This window comes from Sorex fumeus, unplaced genomic scaffold (genome assembly GCF_029834395.1).
Source record: "Sorex fumeus unplaced genomic scaffold, SorFum_2.1 ptg000037l, whole genome shotgun sequence".
Taxonomy (NCBI): domain Eukaryota; kingdom Metazoa; phylum Chordata; class Mammalia; order Eulipotyphla; family Soricidae; genus Sorex; species Sorex fumeus.
In genome coordinates, this window is record NW_026606094.1 from 47,690,215 (window position 1) to 47,700,918 (window position 10,704).

Genomic DNA, 10,704 nt, shown 5'->3' on the forward strand with positions numbered 1-10,704 from the left:
ACATATAAAATTCAAATAGAACTTTTAGGGATGAAAAATTAGGATGTGCAATGAGAAGTATCAGTAGCTAAAACTTACTGAGTAGCTAAAGAGTAGTTAAAATTTTAATAAGTGGCAGACGTTATGGTTTGGGTTTTACATGAGGTTTTCCATTTAACTCTGGCCTCTATTCTATAAAGGAGGGGCTAGAGATGACAAAACTTAGTGTAAAAAGGATAAATAATAATTCATAATCTTAGTCTTGAAACTTTGGGTGGGGGGAAGGGAGGAACATTTGAAAGTGCTCAGGGCTTATTCCTGGCTCTGAGCTCAAGGATTACTCCAGGCAGAACTTCTATGACTATATGTGATCCTGGAGTTTCAACCCATATCTGCTGCATGCAAGGCAAATGCCCTACCTGTATTACCACTCATATTCCAGTGCTGAAACTTTTATACCAGTTTACCTCCAAGGATCATGCTATCAAATAACATTGCATGTTGTGAATAGCAGTATTTAAAACTAGCAGTATTCAGTTTAATGAGTGAGACTCATCAGAGGAGGTTTATTGACATGCTTATAGGGTCTCATTTTTTTCTGTATCTTTGTGTGTACTGTACACAGCCTGCAGTGTAGGTTTATTGGACATAAATAGTTTTTGTTTTAAAAAATTTTTTGCAGAAGTTGATAGTCATATAAGATTAAAGTAATACAAATAAATAAAATGTAATTATAATTTTCTGAGATTATTGTTAAGATTGGAGATGAATCATGATTGAATTTATTTATATTCTTCCCATTTCTTAGCAGGATATGATAGAGAAAAGTTGAAAGAAATTTACAGCTTAATGGTGGCACAGGATTATATAAGATTATTAGTAGTTATTTTTTGTTCTATTAAATTATTGTGCAATTAAAAAAATGGGCTTAGAACTCAACCTAACAGCATGCACAAAAGTCAGATCAAAATGGATTAAAGATCTCAATATCAGGCCAAAATCCGTAAGATACATTGAAGACAAGGTCGGCGAAACCCTCCATGATATTGAGGCTAATAGTATCTTCAAAGACAACACTCCACTGACCAACCAAGTGGAAACAGAGATAAACAAATGGGACTGCCTTAAATTAAGAAGCTTCTGCAACTCAAAGATACAATAACCAGAATACAAAGACAATCTAGAGAATGGGAAAGGATATTTACCCAATACCCATCTGATAAAGGGTTGATATCAAAGATATACAAAGCACTGGTTGAACTCCACAAGAAGAAAACATCCAAACCCATCAAAAAATGGGGTGATGAAATCAACAGAAACTTTCCCAAAGAAAAAAATTCAAATGGCTAAAAGGCACATGAGAAAATGCTCTACATCACGAATCATCAAGGAGATGCAGATCAAAACAACAATGAGATATCATCTCACACCACAGAGACTGGCTCACATCCAGAAGAACCAAAGCAACCAGTGTTGGCGTGGATGTGGCGAGAAAGGGACCCTCCTTCACTGCTGTTGGGTATGCCTACTGTTTCAGCCCTTTTGGAAAACAGTATGGACGATTCTCAAAAAATTAGAAATTGAGCTCCCATTTGACCCAGCAATACCACTCCTGGAAATATATCCCAGAGAGACAAAAAATTAGTCGAAATGACATCTGCACTTCTATGTTCATTGCTACACTATTCACAATAGCCAAAATCTGTAAAAAAAAAAAAAAGCCCTGAGTGCCGGAGAACAAATGACTTGTTAAAGAAACTTTGGTACATCTACACAATGGAGTACTATGCAGCTGTTAGAAAAGATGAAGTCATGAAATTTACATACTAGTGGTACTACATGGAAAGTATCATGCTAAGTGAAATGAGTCAGAAAGAGAGGGACAGACATAGAAAGATTACATTCATCTGGGGAATATAAAGTAACAAAATAGAAGACTAACACCCAAGAATAGCCAAGATAAGTACCAGTAGGTACACTCCATGTCTCGGAGGGCAGCTGCACATGCAGGGGGAGAAGGCAGCTCAGGTAGAGAAGGGAGTACCAAATAAAGGGTGTTGGGAGGATCCTCCCAGGATGAGAGATACATGCTGAAATTAGACTATAGACCAAATGATTGCCACTCAATGCCTCTTTTGCAAACTACAGCACCCAAAGGAGAGAGAGATCAAAAGGGAATGCCCTGCCACAGGGGTGGGGTGGGATGGGGGTGGGGGGGGCAGGAGGGATTCCGGGAGCATTGGAGGTGGAGAATGGGCACTGGTGGAGAGATGGGCACTCAATCATTGTATAACTGAAACCCAAGCACAAAACTCTGTAAGTCTACAACTGGACCTCATGGTGTTTCACTAATAAAAAAAAATTGTGCAATTAAAGTGTGGTAATAATATAATAAGATTATGTAAGGTAAAATGGACTAGGTGATATATATATATATATTTTTATGTAGGAATTCTGCTACTTATTCAGCGACTGATTAGCTGATTGAATTGGGCATGAACTCCAACTTACTTTTTTTCATAATTTTATTTATTTATTTTCTTATATTTATTTATTGAATCACTGTGGGAAAAGCTACAAAGCTTTCAGGTTTAAGTCTCGGTCATACAATGATCAAACACCTTTCCCTTCACTAGTACTCACTTTTCACCACCAAGCACCCCAATAACACCTCCCCCCAATGCCTGTGAGGCAGATGATTTCTACTTAACTTTTCTCTACATTGATTACATTCATTATTTTGACAAAAGATGCACCATTATTGTTTAGAATACCCCCCCCCCCAACAATCAGAATTGCTGAAAAGGCATTGTGAAATACTTTGTTTTCTATAGCTGGTTATGAGAATCATATAATGATTTTGGATTTTGGCAAAGAGCCAGATAATTACAAGATTGGTTTCTGTGAGTCTGGTGTTATGGCTGTGCTGGAGAGCCACTCATGGGGGGCAACTTGTGACCTCAGTAGGGTGTGAAGGATAAGCCGGTACCGCCCCCCTTTCTATGAGACTGCAATTGCCCTGTCACCGCTGGCTCATACCTGGCTTTCGAATAAGCTCTGAGGCGGTGGCCACCTTCCTGCTGGGGGCAGGAGAAAGGCGAAAGGGAGCAACACCCTTTGCCTCCCAGGGAGACATGGCACCATAGTTTAACGCATGGTCCATTCACTTTTTTGCCACAAGCTGCCTGGCTCTGGATTAAGTCCCTTTGCCTCTGAAGCCATGGCTGTGCCAGAGAGCCGCTGGTGGGGAGCAACTTGTGACCTTGGTAGGGTGTGAAGGACGAGTTGGTACCATCCCCCTTCCCATGAGGCTGCAGTTGCCTCATCACCACCGGCTCATACCTGGCTTTCTAAAAGCTCTGAGGCGGCGACCACCTTGTATGTGGTCCAGATGCATTTCTGCCAAAAGCCGCTGGGTTTTGAGATTTGTTTCTGAGTCTCTGGAATCATGGCCATTAATCAGCTTGATCAGGAGCCAGAGAGGCTGTTTGTAGGTGGCGACTCGGGGTCTCGTTGGGATGGGGAGGAAAGGGCCGGTTCCACCCCCATTTGGTGAGGCCCCATGTGTCACTTCACTGCAGGCCCAAACCTGACTGTCCAGTGGCCTCTGGAGGCTGGTGGTCACCGGGCAGCCAGGGGGAACAGGCCAAGGCATGAAACCTATTCCCACCTGGGGTGTCCCAGCGCCAGTAACCTACTGCAGGAACAGGATGCATTTCTGCCAAAAGCCTTTGAGTTCCGAGATTTGTTTCTGAGTCCCTGGGATCTTGGCCATTTAGCAGTTTGATAATGAACCAGAGATGCCATGCTTCTAATTATGTAGCTGAGCCAGAGGTGGTTTGTGGGTGTGTTTCCCACAAACCTAACTTTTGGCCGTTTACTTTCTTGGTAAACTTTGCCCCAAGTTTTTGGGGTCTGGCCAAAGGCAGAGCAGCAATTTCGGGGTATCTGAAAGTCTGACGGTGCCATCAAGTTGCTGATGCACTCGCCTCACAGGTACAGATTGACCTGCTGGCAGCACCATACCCCCTAGCATATACATATTTTTAATATAATTTTTATTGTATCACCATGAGATACAATTATAAATCATGAATGTGTTTCAGTCACACAATGATCGAACACCCATCTCTCCACCAGTGTACATTTTTCCACCACCAATGTCTCCAGTACCTCTCCCATCACTACCACCCCACCTCCTACCTCTACGGCCAGAATATTAATTTAACTACAATAAATTTATTATTGTAAAGTAAAACTCTACATTTTTCCTATTATTCTTGAGTTTAAAAGTTTGGTACATATGGACTAAATTTTTTTTTATATATTGTAACTACAAATTTAAATCTATTTGGATTTCACTGACTTGTTTTTATGAATATTTTTATACAATACCTTGAGAATAGAAAGCTATAGACTTTTCCCATAAAAATATTACATATGCATGTATATGTGTATTTTTACATGTATGCGCACATGCACAAACACACACACACACACACACACTCTTCACATTCCAGGACAGATACTAACGTGTATCCCAGTTTAGAGGTCTTAAATTCAGGGCATGAAAGGTTTGAAATGTTCACTCTAATTTTTTTAATTATCTGTGCTTTTGTATACTAATTTAATTTTGATCTGAAGTCAAGGAAGCCCTTTATCACTATCGTTGTGATGACCTTCCTTCACATTCTCCAACACATGTTTCTAAACTGGAGGGTTAAACTGTCATTTGAATCCCTATTTCCACTCCTTACAAATACCTGTCAGAACTGGAATGTGTTTGTATTGTTTCTTGTGAAATTTATCTGGGTTTATATCCAGCTTCACCTAGATAGTGAGAAGGAACAATCTTCATCTTATTATGGAAGCCAAAGAACCAAGATGCTATCCATTGCCCTTTATATCTTAATTGTTGCCTATAGACTTTCAGCATGAAGCACCTGTTGAGAGATTAGACTTCTTGAATAGCCTTGTATGTCGGTATCAGACTTGAGGTAATCTCGATAGCTAAGAACATCCTACATTTAAGTATTCTCCAAGATCATTAGACACTTGGTAGAGAGAGTCAATCTCCTTTATTCCAGATTTAGGTTTTTAACTACACTGCTTCATTACAGATGTTCTGCTCACCTGAGAATTACATTATAGTTGAAATAAACTCACTTGTCTGGATGGAAAGAAATTATCAAGGCAGGTATTGGTATGCTTCCTCACCCATCAATTAGTGTAGATAAACTCCTAGCCAGCAGAAGTAGGTCTGAGTAAATTTGACTAGTCTCCTTCAACTCTCTAACTAAGGCAACTGAGTAAGAGATCATTTTTTCATGAAAAGAACTATTATTAAAATTAAAAATTAGTTTGAGGTTAATTGGAATTATTCCATAAAATTTTTAAATTTGGTCATGATAGATGTCCCCCATTCTCATTAGAATGTATCTTTTTAAACACCTCACCTAATTTAAATAAGGTTAAAATTGAGTTGTCATGAATATACTGAACTATTTTATTTTTTTTCTTTTTGGGTCACACCCAGAATGCTCAGGGGTTACTCCTGGCTCTGCACTCAGGAATTACTCCTGGCGGTGCTCCGGGGACCATATGGGATGGTGGGAATTAAACCTGGGTCAGCTGTGTGCAAGGCAAACGCCCTACCCAGAGAACAGAGGGGAATGCCCTCCCACAAAGACAGGGTGGAATGTGGAAGATGGGGGGTGGGAGGGATACTGGGATCCGTAGTGGTGGGAAGTGGGCACTGGTGGAGGGATGGTATTTGATCATTGTATAATTGAAACCCAAGCATAAAAATGTGTAAGTCTGCAACTGTACCTCATGATGTCTCACTATTAAAAAATTTTTTAATAAAAAAAGAAAAAAATGCCCTACCCATTGTACTATCGCTCCAGCCACTGAACTATTTTAACAAAAATATATTTGACTGTATTAAATGTAATGTTCTACAGCTACAAGAGCTACAAGAGCAAGTATTACTTACTACTACTTCTATTACTGCTACTACTACTACTATTTTGTGTGTGAACCAAACATTGTACAAAGTGCCTTACATGAATTATTTATTATTAAATTCTCAGCAATAATCTCTGGGGTGAGTGCATTGTTTTCAGTATAAAGACCTTTAAAAAAAAAAGACTAACCTGCTCAGGATCACTGGTAGAGCCATGATATGATTCAGATCAATTTAAGTCCAAAAGTGCTAATTATGTTTAAAAAATGGATTGACAAAATCTTCTAATATTTATGCAGTGACCAAATACTGAATAAATAACCAAATATAGTAGGCAGCAGAATATGCTGGAATTATTTCTCTACTAGAATCATAATCTTCTCTTTCAATAAACTGGGTCCCTAAAATGGCTAGTTTTAATTCATGTGTTTAGTAAACTGCTAAACATACACATAAATTGTTGTCAAACTTGATTTTCACGATAGTGTTCACATTAGTTTTTGTGCTGTTCTGTTTTACAGTTAGTATTGTTCTTAAAAATGAGTGTTTGGTAATTTTCTGAACCTCTGTGTATGAGTTAGAATTGAAAACCTGCTTGCGATTCTGAAATTGTTCTCGTGGTTCCCCATATCATATCAGACTGCCATTTCCCCCCAGTAGACAAAAAGCCCTTGGTTACTTTTTTATATATACCTCTTATATATCTAATATCTAGGAAAATGCACCACTTTTGTTTTCATCTTGGAGTGTATCACAGATTGCATGAATCATTGAGATGGGTAAATCATTGAGATAGACTAGCCAAAGTGACTCTCCCTAGAGGTTTCTATTTCATTTTCTTTTAGATGTCTGGTGTGCTGAAATAACACAGGGTTTCCTAAATTCTTACCTTTATTTTTAGTGTCTGAGGGACCCTTAATAAGCAGGGTCTTCATGAAGCATTAGAAAATTCCAGGACCCATAGATATTCTAAACTGAAAAGTACTTATCTCCAAATACCCTTCAGGGAGGATTGCTGCTGTTACAGCTGCTTGAGAACTGACAATAGTCGTTGGGAAGATTGCCTGGGGCCAGAGTTCATCATTACCTTTTTTCAGCAAGAGTAGGAGGAGAATTGATCATTAGTTAAACTGTAGGGATTATCCGAGTATCTGCTTCACAGCCATCCTGCAAGATTCCACATCAGCTCACTTCCTTTGAGGATGGCTGTGGAGTCGGCTTGTCTTCATTTCCCCACTTACGGCAGTGGTTCTGAAAAGTTTGTAAGGAAAAGTGGCCAAGGAAAGCCGTGTACTTTCTTCTCAGAAATATGCACATGGAAAGAAACATATTGAGTATAACTTTAGGGAATTTGAAATTTTCTAAAGTCCATCTCAGCACTACTTAGGATCTAATATCACAGAAATGTTGGAACAGATACAGTTTCTGGACTTCATTTTAATAGTTTTTGATTCACATGTTTTTCCACTGTGACCCCTTTCTTATAGAATCTGCAATTCCTCCTGGAGAAAAACCACAAGCAGAACTTCCTGAGGTGGGGGAGGGGGGTGTCTGAATTTGCATTCTTTCCTTTATTATATTCCAATTAAATATTTTTAGAAGACACTTTATTATGAGAAATGCCATCCATATATACAGGTGGAACAAATCTCAATGAACTCCTGAACTATTAACCAACTGTCACTTTTTGCTTCATATACCACACCCATGTTTCTTTTTCCTTATTATCTAGCCAACTATTTGCTGACGTATAACATATGTTCTTCCCTTCTTATCTTGAATCAAAGGCTATATAATTTACTTATTTGTAAATACTTCAATATGTATCTCTAAATGATAAGAAAAGCTATAGTGCAACAAAGAGAGATAGTGAGTGGATGAAACACTTGCTTTGCAACCAACCAGGGTTCAATCCCCCACGTCAATATAATCCCCTGAGTCCATCTAGAGCTCCCCTGAGTTTGGAGCCAGAAGTAAGCCCTGAGCATTGCCAGTTATAATACAACGCCCACAAAAAAAAAAAAAAAGAAACCTGTCAAGAATAGCTGTAGTACCATTATCAAGTCTATTAAGTAAGATCCCAATTAATTCCTTAGTTATCAGACATTGTCCAGGGAGACATTTTCATTAATGCAATAAGCGATAGCACAGCGGGTAGGGCGTCCGCCTTACAAGCGGCCAACATGGCCGACCCGAGTTCGATTCCTCCGCCCCTCTCGGAGAGCCCGGCAAGCTACCGAGAGTATTCGATATGCCAGACACAGTAACAACAAAGTCTCCAATGGAGACGTTACTGGGCCCGCTCGAGCAAATCGACGATCAACGGGAGGGCCTTTACTTTACTTTTACTTTACTTTAGAAATTCAATTTTTATGTCTGAATTCGAAACAGAATCCAAATAAGTTTCTCATGTTATGATTGTTGTTTTATCTCTGCCATCTCTTCTAATACACATTCTCTATCCTTTTTCTTTTATTAGCTATTTATTAATTGAAGAGAATTTGTCCGGTAATTTCAGAGCTGAGAATTTGCAGGTTGCATTAATCCATTGTATTGTCGTGCTTATTTAACATTTTAAAGGTTTGTTGGGTTTAGGTTTGATTTTTCTTTTTCTATTTTTGGTCAAAACTGTTTCCAAGTGAGGCATGTATTTTCACTAGGGATCATCTGTGTGTGTGATTTTAGCAATTATTGTTGAATCATTAATTTATTGAGGGTTACAAAATAATGGCATTCCAAATCTAAATCTCATATTTCTCTATTAAAAAAACTATAATATTTATCAAACCTTACTCTTACCTTCTATTTGTTTACTCCATACAATAGTTTGTAAAGGAAAGGTGAAATAAATGCTTGATGCTCTTTATCAATTTTCAAAATGATGAGTTGAATTACATCCTTCAAAGATGACCATAGGTTTAAACACATTTATTTAATTAGATTTGCTTTTGTCATGTGGAAGCCTCCTTCATTTGACTCTTAGTCCCTTTAAGATGACCACAGTGTCTTTAAGAATTTACTTGCTATTTATAATGATAGGCTGGAGTGATAGCACAGCAGGTAGGGTGTTTGCCTTGCACTTGACCGACCCCGCCGATTCAGGTTTAATTCCTCAGCCCCTCTCAGAAAGCCTGGCAAGCTCCAGAGAGTATCTCGAGTATCTCGCCCCCACGGCAAAGCCTGGCAAGCTACCCGTGGTGTATTTGATATGACAAACACAGTAACAAGTGTCACAATGGAGACGATACTGGGCCTCCTAGAGCAAATTGATTGGCAGTGACAGTGACAGCGTTCTTAGTACTTGTATATTTTGTTGTTCTTTTTGTTTACTACACAGCCAGCTACTTCTCTAAAGTCTTCTGGTTTTTTTTTTAAAAAGTGAATTTTATTGATTAATTTGTTTTTTAAAATTTATGTTTATATGAGCCACACTCAGAAGTGGGGAGGCGGGGGTAGGCGTAGGAGGAGCAGGACTAGTCTCTCAGGCTGAAGAAGCTCAGCCTAAAGTTGGGAAACTCTGGTTCTCCCAGTGCTTTGGAATGAGGGGTTGTCAGACAGTGCTGGGGATTGAACTCTGGGCTTCCCATGTGATAGGCATGCGCCCTGCCATTTGAGTTAGCTCGCTATTTATTTATCTGCAGATTTATCATTGAATATATGTTTCAGAGGAGACCTTTGTCTCTGTTCAGTACGTGTTTATAGAACCAATTTTTAAGATCAACATTTATTACTCTGTTAACTTTATTGGTAAGAATATGCTTAGAATGCTATTTATGTAAGATTCTTCTGTAATTTTTAGGATGTAACTTAAAAATATTATAGCTTCAGGATCAGAATCATAGTTCAGTGGGCAGGGTACGTGTTTTGTGTGCTGCCAAGATAAGCTTGATTTCTGGCACCAGATATGGTCTCCCAAGTCCTTCCATGAGTGACACCTGAGCACAGAGACAGAACTGAGCCCTGAACCACCCTTCCCCCAATTATTAAAGCTTTTTATTTTGCCTTTATAAATGGCATATTTCTTATGGTTATATATTCTAGACACACTATTAGAGAACTTCAAAGTATCACCTGAAAAATACAAACTTTAAGAATATACTTTCAGGGATTATTTCTAGAGTTTGTTGCTGCAGAAGTTTTTTTGTACTCATAGAATGCCCAAAACCATAAGGAGGAGGCATAGGATACTCTCCTGGGAATGATGCTGTTTCTTGGTTGTTTCTTCTGCAACTGCCCTTTGCACTGATGCTTGCTCTCTTCTCTAGAGAGGGTAAGAGTGAGAAGATGCAGTCTGAGTGGTATCCACTGCATTTATTTGATTTTTGATTCCAGTATCATTGAGTTCAAGTTCCAGCAGAAGCACCACCACAACAAATATATGTTTTCAATATATATTTGTAATACATACAGTCTTGATATCTATTTGTATTCATATGTATGTAGAATACATATACTTATGTGTATACGTGATGCTTGTTTATGTGTATTTATATATGTACATGTAGACAAATACATACAGTCACATTTGAGAATGACCAGATTTCTTGATTTTAAAAACAACATTTGAATCCTACCTTGCCAAAACATTGTGTTTTTTGAGCTGTATCTAGGTCAAATAAACACAGGCTTTTATTTTTGGCAATATTATTTTATTGCTGCAAATACTACTAAATCACTCAGAATACAACTACTGGCATACAAGAGGAACAAAAAACACAACCCAAATGGTACATTTTGTTCGATGACGGGTCTTCAACCTT

The 10,704-nt window shown here is 38.5% G+C and overlaps 1 non-coding gene across 1 annotated transcript; it reads left to right on the forward strand.

Moving 5' to 3' along the window:
- The first annotated feature begins 10,033 nt into the window (after positions 1-10,033).
- On the forward strand, positions 10,034-10,244 carry LOC130027940 (small nucleolar RNA U3). Its single transcript, XR_008793129.1, has one exon. It is a non-coding gene; the product is annotated as a small nucleolar RNA U3 (small nucleolar RNA).
- Positions 10,245-10,704: the final 460 nt, after the last annotated feature.